Below are 16,840 nucleotides of genomic sequence, written 5' to 3'. Positions count from 1 at the left end.
AAACAAAAATCGTGTGTGAAGTTGGCACCTCCATTTACAAGTAATTAAAAAAACCAAATGCCATCGTTTGTCCATCGTTTGTCCACGATTGTCCAGGAAAAATTTTCGTTTGTCCACCTTTTGTTAAAAAGTTATTTCAAAAAAACAAAAATCGTGTGTGAAGTTGGCACCTCCATTTACGAGTAATTAAAAAAACCAAATGCCATTCCTTTGTCCATCGTTTGTGCACGTTTGTCCAGGAAAAATTTTCGTTTGTCCACCTTTTGTTAAAAAGTTATAACAAAAACATATTTTTTCGTAAAAATCCAAAAAATTTTTGTTTCGCTTTATTGTTCTAAATCGTATGTCCGTCGTTTGCCCATCGTTTGTCCATTTTTGTCCAGGAGAAATTTTCGTTTGTCCACCTTTTGTTAAAAAGTTATTTCAAAAAAACAAAAATCGTGTGTGAAGTTGGCACCTCCATTTACAAGTAATTAAAAAAACCAAATGCCATTCGTTTGTCCATCGTTTGTCCACGATTGTCCAGGAAACATTTTCGTTTGTCCACCTTTTGTTAAAAAGTTATTTCAAAAAAACAAAAGTCGTGTGTGAAGTTGGCACCTCCATTTACGAGTAATTAAAAAAACCATATGCCATTCGTTTATCCATCGTTTGTCCACGTTTGCCCAGGAAAAATTTTCGTTTGTCCACCTTTTGTTAAAAAGTTATTTCAAAAAAACAAGAATCGTGTGTGAAGTTGGCACCTCCATTTACGAGTAATTAAAAAAACCAAATGCCATTCGTTTGTCCATCGTTTGTCCACGTTTGCCCAGGAAAAATTTTCGTTTGTCCACCTTTTGTTAAAAAGTTATAACAAAAACATTTTTTTTTTTCGAAAAAACCCAAAAAATTTTTGTTTCGCTTTATTGTTCTAAATCGTATGTCCGTCGTTTGCCCATCGTTTGTCCATGTTTGTCCAGGAGAAATTTTCGTTTGTCTACCTTTTGTTAAAAAGTTATTTCAAAAAAACAAGAATCGTGTGTGAAGTTGGCACCTCCATCTACGAGTAATTAAAAAAAACAAATGCCATTCGTTTGTCCATCGTTGTCTACGTTTGTCCAGGAAAAATTTTCGTTTGTCCACCTTTTGTTAAAAAGTTATTTCAAAAAAACAAGAATCGTGTGTGAAATTGGCACCTTCATTTACGAGAAATTTAAAAAACCAAATGCCATACGTTTGTCCATGGTTTGTCCACGTTTGTCCAGGAAAAATTTTCGTTTGTCCACCTTTTGTTAAAAAGTTATAACAAAAATATGCCTATAACAAAAATATTCTTTACAGCGTAGGTAAATGCAAAACTCTAATTCTACGAATCTTCAAATGACTTGCGCGCAGGATTTCTGATCAATTGAGAGCTCACCAGATACAATCCGTCACGACGTACGCCATTTTCCACATCACAACGTAACATTTCAGCCATAAGTCATTTTGGCAAAGAATATTTCCATTGATCTCTAGTGAAAGTTGTATTGTGGTGCTACCTCCATTAAACAAAATTTTACAGTTCAACGAAAATACAATTTTTTTAAACTACACGGAAAGTTTTAAATTGTACATAAAATTTACGGTGTTAGCATGAGCCAATAACGTTTGCACGATCACGTATCGAAAAGCAATTTCACTCAAACGATAAATATAAATCTGCCAAAAAAATCGTAAAAATTATAATAAGTTATAGATCTTATGAATATAGGTAGCCACCATTTCACATATTTTCCTAATCCGATTAACCAATTCAGTGCTATTGCGATTTAAAAAATTTATTTGAGTCATGGATCATACAACACGATACTGGCCTAGCTTTACATTGTATATCTTGTTTCTTTTTTTTTTTTTTTTTGATGTTAGCACTTTTCTTCAAATTTATAGGGATCTTTACCATCAATCACGAAGGCTTGGTTGCATTTAGGAAATGTTTCGTTTTGATGTGGACCTCAAAATGTATGTTATATGGAATAATGTTTTATATTTCCAAACTTCATTTACATTGGTTTTACCACGTATTGACACATATTGTTATAGAAAAAAATCGCCATAAATTTAGCTGAAGTATTTATTAGTGAAAATTGTTAATAAATCAATTAAAACTCTGGAGAGTGGATGTGTATTTGTATATTATTTTCATAACGAAAGTACGAAAAAAATTAAATTTGTTTGCGTTTTCTCAAAAAATAAAATAAATTTTGAGTTACATACATCACATGGACAATAATTAACAACAAATTAGTTATAAATAATGATAATAATTTGTCTGTAAATGCAAAACATGAATGTAAAAAACTTTGAATTCTGAAAAATTTTAAAAAATTAATGGCCTTTGTATAGAAACCCTTAAATAGCTCACCTTATGTGTAACAATTGCAGATGTCATGTATTTGAAAATTTTTAAATATCGCTGTCATATTTCGCTTTGAATATTCTAAGCTATTTTTTACTCTGAAAAAATTAAAATATAAAGGAATCATATTTATGACTTCATTTTAAAATAAAAATAATTTTTTTATTTTTGATGCCATACTTTTAATGAGTATGAGTTAGAGGTTTACGCTGATCACTTTTTTGGCGGCGGCGTAGGATCCACAGGGTATACCGGCGGCGAAGCTTGCGATTTTGAGGTGAAAGATGTTAATGGTTATATGCTCAGACCAAACTGTTTTTTCCCGGCCTTATACTTTAAGAGTCGTTTTGTGTCTCAATTTCCACCACGCACGTGCTGTCAGTGGAAAATGGCGTACGTCGTGACGGATTGTATCTGGTGAGCTCTCAATAGATCAGAAATCCTGCGCGCAAGTCATTTGAAGATTCGTGGAATTAGAGTTTTGCATTTACCTACGCTGCAAAGAATATTTTTGTTATAGGCATATTTTTGTTATAACTTTTTAACAAAAGGTGGACAAACGAAAATTTTTCCTGGACAAACGTGGACAAACGATGGACAAACGAATGCCATTTCGTTTTTTTAATTACTCGTAAATGGAGGTGCCAACTTCACACACGATTCTTGTTTTTTTGAATTAACTTTTTAACAAAAGGTGCACAAACGAAAATTTCTCCTGGACAAACATGGACAAACGATGGGCAAACGACGGACATACGATTTAGCACAATAAAGCGAAACAAAGATTTTTTTGGATTTTTTCGAAGAAAAATGTTTTTGTTATAACTTTTTAACAAAAGGTGGACAAACGAAAATTTTTCCTGGACAAACGTGGACAAACGATGGACAAACGAATGGCATTTGGTTTTTTTAATTACTCGTAAATCGAGGTGCCAACTTCACACGGGATTTTTTTTTTTTGAAATAACTTTTTAACAAAAGGTGGACAAACGAAAATTTTTCCTGGACAAACGTGGACAAACGATGGACAAACGAATGGCATTTAGTTTTTTTAAATACTCGCAAATGGAGGTGCCAACTTCACACACGATTTTTTTTTTTTTGAAATAACTTTTTAACAAAAGGTGGACAAACGAAAATTTTTCCTGGACAAACGTGGACAAACGGTGGACAAACGAACGAGATATGGTTTTTTTAATTATTCGACCAAGTAGGTGCCAACTTCACAGAGCTTAAAATTTTCAAAAAAAAAACCTATATTTTCAAGTAATAAGCAAACATTTTTTTCTACTAAAACGAATTCGAAAAAAGAAAAACTGTCTGAATGAAGGTTATGTTAGGTTGAACTGGCCGGTCCATGAGGACATCATATAGGCTGATTGAGTCCGTAGTTGGAAATGTTCTGAACTTATTTTAGCTGTAAAGAGAAAAAATTTCCATAAGAAATTTGTTAATTTCTCATAATCTGATATCTCTTCAAAAACGCTATAGATATTAATACCGATTCTGAAATGTACGTAAAATACCTTTAAAGTAAGCCCAATATGATATTTTTCCTATAATTCTGTCAGAAGCTATGACGATTTTTTGGCCAAACCCTACATTCAACTGCGAAATATATATTTTACAAAAGTGGGGACCTCGAAATCGGACTTAGAGCTATGGTGTCTTCAGCAATTTTTCTTAGAATCATCTGTAAATTACGTTTTTGCTATACTCCTGATGGGCAAAAAATTTGACCCGCTTTAATGTACATATACCAATATATATCATATTAACTTATTTTTTAACTTCAAACCATGCGAAAGATTTAAGGAATTCTCTGGATAGCCATTTGCACAGTTCGAAACTTTGTCCAAGTATTTCATAATATTAGTATTTCCGGGTAATTTAGTTTGTATTTTGGTTGCTTGTTGAGCTTTCTAATTGTGTTGCCTTTGTGTAAAAAATATATATGTAGTAATAGGGATGTGGTTATTCGTCCGGAATATTTTTTTTATATTTAATTAAAATTTTGTTTATACACTGAAAATTTATAGTGTAGGAACAGCCTAATGATATTCATAGGGGAGTTTCCGCCAAATCAGACCCCTCTGAGCTAATAAACAAATTTTTGCACTATCCAAAAACGTTTACATGCGTTCAAGTAAGGCTACTCCATTATAATTTAACAATGTTTTGTATTTGGATATTATGACGAAGACATAGAAACTGTAAGCTCTGCTCAAAGTTGAACACAAGATAATTAAAAAATTTTTAAAATCAATTGTAGTTGCAACTATTTTTTATGCAGTAAGCCCTTCCCTTACAAACATCAAATTAAGCTGCGATGAATTTGATATACTTTTTCCATATTTGTAACAAATCTCAAGTTCTTTGGAAGAATGTACGGCTCACAGTAAATATAAAAACTTTAAATGAAATAGTGTTGTGGTTGTTGTAGCGATAAGGACGCTCCCCGAAGGCTGCGGGAGTGTTACCGATGTTAATGGTCCCTTGCCGGATGCAGATCCGGTACGTTCCAGTAACGAGCACCATAAAGGTACTAACCCGACCATCTCGGGAACGATTTGGTATGACCACATGAAACCTTCTAAGCCATACCTCCCTCCCACCTCCTAGATCCATCAGGAGTTCGGGGTCGCCAGAGCCTTGGCTGTTAATGAAACGGAATTCGCCACGGGTAGGTGAGGTTGACAATTGGGTTGCAGAAGCTATATACTTAAAACTAAAATAAATACAGCTGCGGTCAAAATCCTTGTAGTGGACATATACTTTAAAAAAGTAAGTGTAATCGCTTATATAAAAACAATATCTGGATAGGTGTGTCGGAGCACTCCGGGGATATAGTTCGGTTTTTTTGAAATAACTTGACATATCTTGGTCCGCTTTCGGATTCGTCGTCCTGGGTCCAGAACGCGTCTTTTGACACCTTCCCCGATATTTTGAAACGTGTATTAGCAGTTGTTGTTGTTGTAAAATTTTACCCTTTTCAGAAGCAAAATTGGGTAATAGTCTAGTTGAGGGGTCGACTGCTAATACGCTCCCAAAAATATCGAGAGAGGTTTCAAAAGACGCGTATTAATTTCGAGAACAATAATCCGGTGGCGGAAAAGACAAATTTTATCTATGTCCGGAGATATTTGCAGTTGAAGTTGGCGATTTTCATGTGGTTGTTGTTGTTGTACCCACAAAAAAAATGTGGATCACCGTGGCGGTAGCCACGGTTATACCACACACCCGGACTTGGCATGGCGTAGCCCAGGGTTATATTTTATAAGCGCGGCCGAAGGCCGCCAACTCAGAAAGGTGTTCTGCGCAAAAATAATATGGATCCCACCCCCGATTTCGGAGGTACCCACGGGTTTTTTTCCGGTTTTTCCTTAATATCTTTTGAAGGAGTTAAAATTTTTATTTTCCGCCTTCGGATTATTAATACTGATGTCAAGACGCGTTTAACTCCTCTCTCAATATTTTTGGTAGCGTATTAGCAGTCGACCCCTCAACTAGACTATTACCCAAAATTGTAGTTACCGTTTTCAAATTATTGATACAGAAGTCAAAGGCGTCTTTCGTTAACACTGCTCTCATTTCTAGACGTGCTTCCCAGTTTTCACGAATCGACATTCTTTACTACATTACGAGAAACCCATTTTCCTACTTTTGCTTTCATTTTCGCAAGACAAAACGGAAAAAGGAATCTCTAAAATCGAAACAGAGGGGGACTAACGTGCGACAAGGCAACTAACAGTGCAGGAGCAATTTCACGAGACAACTAGTGTCGACAGGCGAAATCACAGCCAACTTCAAGTTATAGAAAATACGTATACGTAACAAACCGAAGCAAAACAAATACACAACGAGCATACGAACAGTTTTCAAAGCAAAAATGGCCAAAACAGCGAAATAAAAAGTTAAAAAACATACTGCTTATACGTTTCCACTCATACAATGTTGCGACAGTCCAAAATTTCAATATGGCGCATATCAACGAGTAACACCGAACCAACGAATATACGAAAACGAGTAGGTGAGAATCATAAAAAAAATAGAAATTCTACGTCGTAGAAATTGTCGAATAGAAACAATTTAATTTGAAGACTTTGGTTTGAAAAAATGTCATTTGTTCATGATGTAAGAAATTTTAAGTATTAAAAAAAAACCAGATCGTTTTATAAACCAATACATGCACTATTTACATATAAATAAATAAGTTTTTTCGTGTTCTAGAAAGATAGAAAAGTTAGCGGAAAAAATTGTTACGAGCAAAAAAAATTTATTTTAAACCACATTCGTAGGTCGCGTATGGCTAATTTACAACTGAACTTGGTAATAGTCTAGTTGAGGGGTCGACTGCTAATACGCTACCAAAAAATCGAGAGGTGTCAAACGACGCGTCTTGACATCAGTATTAATAATCCGAAGGCGGAAAATAAAAATTTTAACGCGTTCAAAAGATATTTACGAAAAACCGAAAAAAGACCCGCGGGTACCTCCGAAACCGGGGGTCGGATCCATAGTATTTTTGCGCAGAACACCTTTCTGCGTTGGCGGCCTTTGGCCGCGCTTATAAAATAAACCCTGGGCTACGCCTTGCCAAGTCCGGGTGTGTGGTATAACCGTGGCTACCGCCACGGTGATGCACAATTTTATTTGGGGGTAAAACACAACAACAACCACATGGAATTCGCCAACTTCAACTGCAAATATCTCCGGACAGAGAAAAAATTTTTCTTTTCCGCCATCGGATTATTGTTCTCGAGATTAATACGCGTCTTTTGACACCTCTCTCGATATTTTTGGTAGCGTATTAGCAGTCGACCCCTCAACTAGACTATTACCCTGAACTTTTCCATTGTTATATTGTACTAATTCTTAATATTCAAGTTCTATTCGAGCAAGATATAAAAAAAAAACAATGAGAAATTATGCTGGTAACACAAATCAAACATAGCTTGACTTTCTTTATATTAACTATGCTTCATTCTTGCTTTTCTTTTTCACTCGTTTTCGTACATATATAACGCAGGAACGGTAATGCCTGTATTTAATATATACGCGGAATTTAATAAATTAAAATTTTTCTTTTTTTTTATACACGTACAACAGGATTGTTCCACTACCAACACTTTTTAGCATATTTTTTCAGCTTACATTGGTACATGACAGCGAAAGAGATCCCTTAGAGACTCTAGAACCAATTGAATTGGAGTTTACTTACGAATTTTCGCAACTATTGCCACAATATGCTTTTGCAGACTTTCTCCTATTTATTTTCACTTTATAATGTATTAAATGTGTAATTTTCTCGGATATTCTTGCCTTAATATGGCAGCTTGATTGCTTCGTGTACGCAGTGCCCTGATAAATTTTTCTTCTACTTTTTTGTTTTTTTTTTGACATAAGCACTCACAGCTCACTTCACTTTATAAAAATTTAGCTTGAGAAGAGTACACATATCTCTTATTGAAATCTATCCTCTTTGCACATACTTAATATAACGTAAGCTACGAAGAGATGTGCGCATAACCGACGAAACCAAAGCAAAGAGGATAGATATAATAAAAGCCGTCACTCGCTACTTTGTAGGCATTTGCTCGATGTTTTCTGAGGTAGTCGCTGCTTTTCTTTTGGAGATTCATTTAAACACATCTTAAGAGGTTTATTTATGTTTATCTTAAGGAATGTATTTGATTAATTAAATTTCAATCTATCCGAAAATGTATCCCCTTTGGTTAAATCAATGAGGATAAATAAATTTAAACGCTTTGGTTAAATTATTGACAGCAGGAAATTCCACGCCATTTCTTATTTCTCATAAGAAAGAGACAGAAAGGTGTACAGAGAAAACGAGCGATAAAAAAATAACGAATACAAAGTGAAAAATGGCTGCCAGTTTTAAGCTTTGCATAAAAAAACATACATTATTTGCAAATTCTAGCGCGCACTTTTTCAATTGCTATTGCGAATGCACTTTAAAAAAGAATGTATAGCAAAAACGCTTTTTCAAATTCAGTTGCGTATATCACGGCTTATTTGACGATTTCATTCGCATACTAATTTGCGAATGCAATGAAAAAAGGGTTTAAAGTTAAATTTGAGGTATTGTAAAACACTCAAAATTTACACGAGAATGCTATATGTATAAACACATACTTAATATGAACCACAAATAACGCATTGCTTGACTTACCTTTATTGCCATTGTTCAGCTGCACTTGTTCATTCAAATTTTATTTGCACATACATATACAACCTTCGTACATTTATAATTAAGTTCATTCAAATTTCTACCACTTCACTTGCAAAAATGTTTTTTGTTTTTCTATTTACGACACACATACCCAATGTTCCAAAAAATTTATTTTAGGGTTTATCATTTGACACATGTATGTCTATAAAATAGTTAAATATGAACGAACCTATACAATTAAAATAGCTCAAAATTTCAATAAGTTCCCGAATACAAACGTTTAACAGTAGAGAAATGTTTAGTTGGCACGACTATAATAGGTAGTGCTTTGATTTTTTTATTCCAACGTTACTGAAAAAAAGCTGTCTACGCGCGCAGTACCGGGGCACGAAAGCGCCAGCTCCTACTTTATTAACGTTTTCTCTTTCTGACGTTAAATATTTACCATTTTCCCTGATCCATTAAACACGCACCCCTTACAATTCCCTGAACAAATGCACAAACCAACAAGTATACAAATTTTCACAGCATTCTACGTGGGCCCTGCACATCCGTGTCACCAACAAATCAAACTACATATTTTTTACTGTACTATATTGTTACAATCCAGCCGTCTCTTACGCTCACAAAAAATCTATATGTAAATGGAGATGTACATACGTTGCTCCAAGGTGGAAATACCAATTGGATATTTAATATTGAAAATTAGCAAATCGTTAAAAATTTTATATTTAATTATAGTATTTCACAAGACGGTACATAGAAAAAAGGCTGGATAAAATATGCAGTGAAAGAGTTGATTGACAGCTTTCACAATGCTACAGATGCTATATAATTTTCGTTGAAATTAATAATTTGCGAAAACAGTGACAACTGAAAATATAAATTTTTTATTTTATTTAATTAAAACATGAAAATCAGCAAAATGCACACTACAAAAATTTTGCCATTTCTTACACATAAATACCTAGTCTATATTTTTAATGCCTTCTCTATTTCTGTACTTCGCTGTGATTTAAAAAAAAAAACAATTTTACTCGCTGTTCGGCAGTTCGTTCGGATATATTCGTTCACTTAATTTTCCCCATTACATTTCGTTTATTTCATCTACATATATAATTCTTTTCATATATGCTATATAAGAAAATTATGTTTCCCCCCATTCAAAAATTACTATTTTTTGAACTAAATAAAAAACGCTTCTGCATGTTTAAATAGTTTACACACCATCCACGTTTAATTTGCCTTAATTAGTTCGCCATCTAATATCTATAATGGCGTTTAAAGTGCGATTGACACTATTAGCGAGTTCCACATCGAAAGATTTTTCAACCTTAAATTGACGTACTTCAATAATGTATTATTACATTATTTTATACATTTTGTGAAGCGCGCACAAAACACTTTATTTTGCACAACTTTTTATTAATTTTTCAAAATGTTTTACCACAATTTTCCTGTTCGGAAAATGTGTACCAGTTTTTCACGTCTGCTCGCTGCTGAACTTCACATAGAGAATTCAATAAATGGCGGCCGTAGCGTTGAAGTCGCGCCGTTTCTTATACCAAATATACACCTTATATTACTGAGTACTCATTCGCACTATAATGTTAATAGAGGTGTGTACTGTTTTGCACTTTTACTTGTCAGATACCACTCGTTCAATAATTGTACTCTAGCTGACTGTAGCGTTTTCGTGTGCGCAAAATTTGGTATATGTTGTTGACCGTTCTTACTTGTGAATGGCAAGTTGTGCGTCCTACTTGAGTATGTCTAGCTCTTTCATTCTAATTTCCTTAGGATGTAACGTTTATAATTGGATTTCGCATTGGCATAAGTGAAAGTGAGATAAAAAGTTGACGCGACATATTTAGTAGATTTGTTGACATAGTTTTATTGTGCAATATTATGACTAAGTTTTTTTAATACAGTTGAAGTTATGAAGTATTTTCACTAGCCTATGTTTGCAGATTTCATTGCTTTCTCTACTTATTTCAAGAACGTTTTCTTGTTTTTAGTTGGAAGACATGGAAAATGGTTTAGGTAAACTTCAATAGTACTGTGCAATTATTGATAGCCATATAACGGCATTTTTATAGCGGTCAGCGTTGCCGTTTGGGCTTTTCCGACCAAATCTGGTTACATTTTTCCCTTTGGTAGATTTCAAGGTTGCTCAAATTAAGAAGCAGCACAGAACAGGTTTTCGTCGGTAGCTATAATGAAAACCAAGGCCGGGTTTTCCAGTGCGAGTTTAAACTCCAGTTAAAGTTGATTAGAGTTTAACCCTGCCACTTCAGCTGCTTAAACTGAGATGAGCAGCAAAATTTTATGTTATCGAACAATGTGGCAATGTTAAACTCTAGTCTACTTTAATTGGAGTTTAAACTCGCACTGAAAAACCAAGCATAATTGTATTTTATTTTGACTATGAAAACGTGCATTTGTTAAATTAAACCGTATAATACAGTGTAAATAATTAATTAACAGTAAGCAATTGTCCTGACTATGTATGGTAAAGCAACACATTTTTGAGAGTTAAAAAATATTTGATTTAGTCAGCTTTAAATATAGTAATTTTGATCCCATTACATGAGTAAATGCGGCAATAGACAGGCTAAGAGCTATTCACATACACCAAACATATTATAAAATACCGTAAGCGATAATACATAGACACATACACCCTTCAAAAAACGCGAGTACTCCATAAATAGTGTAAGGAGTTCTCCTTTAGGAGTATAGGAGTGTTCCAAAACTAATCTGTATTCATACAAAAAATGTCCTCCAATTAAAATTGCGATGTCCTAGGAGAGGAGTAAGTGATCTCACTCTCGCTTTGTTTGTGAGTATTCCATAGAGTACATACGTGAGAGTATTTTCCAAAGTACTTTCACTGTAGTACTCTATGGAGCACCCACAGAGGATCATATGCCAAAGTACCAAGGAGGAATTGTGTCAGAAAGAATTATCGGAGTGAATTTAATTTAAAATGAAAGTAAATGAAGAGGGGCAATACAACTTTTATACTCTGAATATTCTTATGTTATTTAGCATTTGCGTGAATAAAGAAACTAATATTTCTCTATACTATAGTATGTATACATAAAACCAGTGCGCGGTTGCATTTTATCAGAGTACCCATAGTAAAATTTTATTATCAGTTACTTGTATGCAATATTTTACTTTTGGCAACTCTGTTCGATCGTCATCGTATCGTGATCACGGTCGTTAAAAAACCAGCAATGATCGGCTGATGCCCTACAAGAAACGCTGATAGTTTTACTAATACACTCACACTTGTAATTGACAATGCTGATCCTGCGATGACGTAAACATTGATACTCAAATTTATGTATGTTCCTTTGTTCGCTCACGCATGTCCGCATGTTCCCAACGACAGCCTATAATCATGAAAAAGGACTCAAACTGGGAAAGCTTCGGACACCTGGTACAGAACAAAAGAACGTACAGCAGATACCATTATGCATGTGAGACAGATACATAATTCTCAACGGAATTTTATGTATGTGAGAACAGTTTATCCGATTTAATCATATTGTCACTACTGACTGTCAAATGACAATCAAATGATTATCACGGTTGTTTTGTTATTTTTTAAATTCCGCCATTTTCAACCGAAGAAAACCATATAAAAATAAGTTTAAAAAATGAAAAAGAGAGCATTTCAAAGCTCCATGCTAAAAGAAAAAAATCGAAAATAATATTAAAAAACACCAAAAGCTGTCGGAATGTATGGTGCGCACTCTAAAATTTGATACCCGAAAAATAATAGTGTTTAGTGGTGATTCATTTTTAAAGGTGTTTCCGCATGAATTTCTGAATTTAAATTGAACAATCTGAACTCGAATTCTTATAAAAATATTTATTTTCAACAAATAAAAAACACGTATGCTTATATCACGTACAAAATTAAAAACGTAATGAAATAAAGTAAATAAAAAGCAAAAAGCATTGTTTCATTTTTGGCGGAATACAACAATGGTCAGTTATGATAGTATAACAGTCAAACCTGATATCTACAGTAAACTATCATTTATGACACTTTTTGATAGTTAGAGTCTCAGCACTGATCCAGGAAAAGGATTGAGAGTGAGCAGTACGGCTATATACTTAATCAGTAGGCCATGTTGGTGTACAAGAAGGAGACAAAAACTCACACGTACACGGTTGTTTACATCACATTTGCGCAAGTCCCCTTAAGTTCGTGATAGAAAGTTTGTATGAGGCGCTGATCGTTAGGTTGACATTGCTGACAATCAGATGATAGTCATATGATAGTCAGTATTCTTGTAGGGTGGTGGTCCGCAAACGCAATGCAAAGCAGTATTGTTAGAGTACTCCAACATGAAGAAAATGGAACACGTAATCCAACAATTTTTTCAGGGCATATATATCGAACGAAGTGGCAAGGTTATAAATATAGGAAAATAAAACAACTAAAGGGGTCTAAGTTCGGGTGTAACCGAACATTATATACTCAGCGTGAGCTTCAATTGTTTATTTCATTTCAGATAAATGAGTTCTACATAACACGTGGCACCGCCCGTTTAAAAAATATCTCCCCATTTCCTCTTACAATAAAACTTGATAAATGAAATATCATTGATTCAAAACTAATAAAACTATTTTTTGCTAAGTTATAGCTTATTATTCTAGTCTACGGCCCTTTTAAACTTGTTTTATATCTAAGTTGCAGTGGTCTTTAACCGATCCCGTCCATTTTTACTAGAAATATTTTCTGCTTGTACCAAATTTTATTACGATCCGTTAATTTTTCGTCGAGTTATGGCTACCGAAACATAGAAAATTGCTTACTCATAAAAGGGGCGGTGCCACAACCATTTTAAAAAATTTTGGTGTTTTCCAATTTAATGTTATAATTCAATTTAGAAAGTAAAATTCTATTGATACAAAGCTCTTTTTCGCTAAGATATAGCTTACTATTTTCGTCCACGACCCTTTTAAAAATCTTACTCATAAAAGGGGTGGTCCCACAACCATTTTAAAAAATTTTAGTGTTTTCCAATTTAATGTTATAATTCAATTAAGAAAGTAAAATTCTATTGATACAAAGCTCTTTTTCGCTGAGATATAGCTTATTATTTTCGTCCACGACCCTTTTAAAAATCTTTTATATAAAAGTGGGCGTGGTCCTTAACCGATTTCATTAATTTTTCTTCAAAGCATTCCTTATAGTAAAGGCAACCTCTCTGCCGAATTTTGATACGATAGGTTTAACGATTTTTGATTTATGATTACTAATATTTGTAAAATTGATTTTATCACAAGTGGGCGGTGCCACGCCCATTAAAAAATTTTTTTTTTAATTTTTATCAAGAGTCTCAATATCAGTCCACACGTCAAATTTCAACATTCTAGGTGTATTATTTACTAAACAATCAGGTTTTTTGTGTTTTCCAAAATGTTATATATGTGACCTGGTCTATGAAAAGGTGGCTTATGACTCGAAAAAGAAATTGCGAGAAACAGCTGTTAGAGATAAACAATGCATTTCTTCAGGACGTTTGTACTCTTCTTTTTTTGTTTGAGTCATAAGCCACCTTTTCATAGACCGGGTCACATATATAAAAAGTTGGCGTGGTTATCATCCAATTTCGCTCATTTTCAATACCAATCTATTATGGGTCCAGATAAGCTCGTGTACCAAGTTTGGTGTAGATATCTTAATATTTACTCAAATTATCGTGTTAACGGACAGACGGACGGACATGGCTCAATCAAATTTTTTTCGATACTGATGATTTTGATATATGGAAGTCTATATCTTTCTCGATTCCTTTATACCTCTACAAACAACCGTTATCCAATCAAAGTTAATATACTCTTTGTGCAAAGCACTCTGAGTATAATAATTTATATTTCGCGATTTCACAATACCCAAAACCCTTTGCTGGATACAGATCCTGAACGCTACGGAAGCTATCAGCTTTAACGTGCTATCCGGACCATCCTGTGAACGGTTTAATATGACCACGCTGATCAACTTCTGACATACGGCTCACATGTTTTATCATAAATGAGTACTATTTCTCACACGATGGAACTTATAATTATGAGCGCTTTGTAATTGTGGAGAATTGCGTCCATTAATTGTATTTGAATGTAAGCATTGGTAAAAATCTAGAACAAAGTTTCTAGAGATGTGTCAAAAGACGCGGTTTGACTTCGACAATAATAAAAAGGCAATTGCATCCCTGTCCGGAGATATTTGCAGTTGAAGTTGGCGAATTTCATGTGGTTGTTGTAATGTTGTTATACATTGAAAAAATTGTGTGTACAAAGGGATTTGGACGCGGTTAATTTAGATCCCACCCCATTGGTAGACTGGCAAGGGTAATTTTTTATAATCTGAAAGGTGTTCTGCGCAAAAATACTATTGTTTCAGAGGGATCCTGCGTCATTTTTCCATTTTTCGTTAATATCTTTTGAACGAGTTAAATTTTTTATTTTCCGTCTTCGGATTATTGTTGTCGAGGTAAATACGTGTCTTTTGAAACCTGTGTCAGTATTTTAAGATGCGTATTAGCAGTCGACCCCTGTTCTAGACTATTACCTAAATATTTAGACCAACACGAAGACCGGATTAGAAAAAATGTGGAACACCCTAACAAACATTTTATATCAACATAATCACCAAGTCTGGCAGCCTCCTTTCAGATTTTTTTTAATTTATTTATTCGTTTATTTTACACAAAATAATTTGCAAAAGGTGCTTTACATCAAATATTTTGTTTTTAGAAGAAATGGCGAACAATTGCGTTTTAAATTCAGCATCTCATGCAAGTAAAACAAAATACTCCAATTATGTTGAGTTGATATCTCAATTATATTACAGTCCACTCCGAAAGCAAAGCAGAAAGAGCTTAGCCAAGAGCTACCGAAATCATCAGAATTGGATTATATCAAAAAGGCGTTTCAAGAAATAAATATTGATGCATCAGAAACGAATTTCTCTAACAGCTTTTTAAATGAAACTCTCAGCGTTTATACACTTCTTGCGAGTGTCCAATTGGAAAGTTATATGGATTTGTTTACAAGACATAACGTTGATTTAGAAAAATTTCAAAACTTATCCTATTTGTACTTGCAATCGATAGGTATACATAAGGCAAAAGATCGCAATCTTATTATGGAATTAGTTAGCGCTTTTAGATTGGAGTAACTAAATGTGTATTTATTTAGCATAAGCTAATAATGCTGTGCGACAGCAGAAATGATAATTTAAAACTACATGCTCTTCACAGTGTGTACTACATCTGAGCGCTAGTCAGTCTCAAGTTGCTCCAAATTATTAAGAAAAACCTAGAAATGTTTACGGTATATCTTGCCACCTACATAAAAGTGCTATATCACAGCATTCGTTATGAAAAATTTTCAAAATTTTGTGGCAATAGAAATATGAAATCAACAACGTAGTGATGATACTGTTTAGAATCCATTTATGAATTACCCAATTTAAACTTTTACACAAATGCAAGAATTATTAAAATTTGAATTTATCTTAACCTCAATTTCAACATTTTCAAATAGTTTGGACCAATTTAAGTTCGATTTTTAGTACATTGAAAAAAAAAAACAACAAATGTACGAGTGGTTCTATATCTTTTATCGGTTTAAGTATTTTATTTGTTATTGTTCAAATTTGCAACACAGTGTAATTAGCATAAGTTAGCTTATATGTACATCAATGCTAGATGTACAGTCTTCTTTAATTTTTTAATTCAATGCAATTTGAAGTTCAATGCAATGTTATATGTATGTATAATTTTGAATAATTATCGTTTCTAAGTTTTATTACCGTAAAAGTAAATAACATACATATGAAGTTCAAAATAAATATTAACTATTCAGTTATCGAAAATAGTAGTGCATACCCACACGTTCCATATCCACACGTAATAAATTCACTAAACGGTATTGTAATAATTCCTTAAAAGTTCCGAAATAATAACCAAATAATCCCGAAATGTTTCAAAAGAGATTCCAAACTAATCCCAAAACAAACGAAATCATTCCACAAAGATACCCAACTGATCTCATAAGTGTCCAGACATCCTTTTGAAATTGAAATAAGAAACAGCTATGAAGACTCATAAATAATACCGATATCGTTCTGAAAATATCTTCGAAATATTCACAAACAATTGAAATTGTAGTATATTCATTTTACAGAAATTCCGGAATAATTCTATAATTTCGAGTATTATTACCTTTCGTATTTCGTTTTC

The 16,840-nt window shown here is 33.6% G+C and overlaps 1 protein-coding gene across 18 annotated transcripts in view; it reads right to left on the bottom strand.

Annotated features, from left to right (window-relative positions):
* The window catches only part of LOC137253089 (platelet binding protein GspB-like), a 260,125-nt gene extending 249,976 nt beyond the window's left edge, over window positions 1–10,149 (bottom strand). For 3 of the 18 annotated variants that reach the window (XM_067789432.1, XM_067789447.1, XM_067789448.1), the window contains exons 1-2: window positions 9,798–10,149; window positions 8,571–8,799 (exon numbers count right to left, since the gene is read on the bottom strand). The gene's annotated coding sequence lies outside the window, so the exon portion shown is untranslated. Of the gene's footprint in view, window positions 1–7,598; window positions 8,314–8,570; window positions 8,817–9,015; window positions 9,034–9,797 lie in introns of those variants that run through there. The other 15 variants (XR_010953724.1, XM_067789449.1, XM_067789435.1 and 12 more) reach the window with 14 other exon arrangements.
* Between the last annotated feature and the right edge of the window lie 6,691 nt (window positions 10,150–16,840).

The sequence above is a fragment of the Eurosta solidaginis genome, chromosome 5, assembly GCF_040869045.1.
Source record: "Eurosta solidaginis isolate ZX-2024a chromosome 5, ASM4086904v1, whole genome shotgun sequence".
NCBI classification, from domain to species: domain Eukaryota; kingdom Metazoa; phylum Arthropoda; class Insecta; order Diptera; family Tephritidae; genus Eurosta; species Eurosta solidaginis.
Note: the sequence above shows the minus strand (reverse complement) of the source record. Positions and strands in the feature narration are given on the sequence as shown.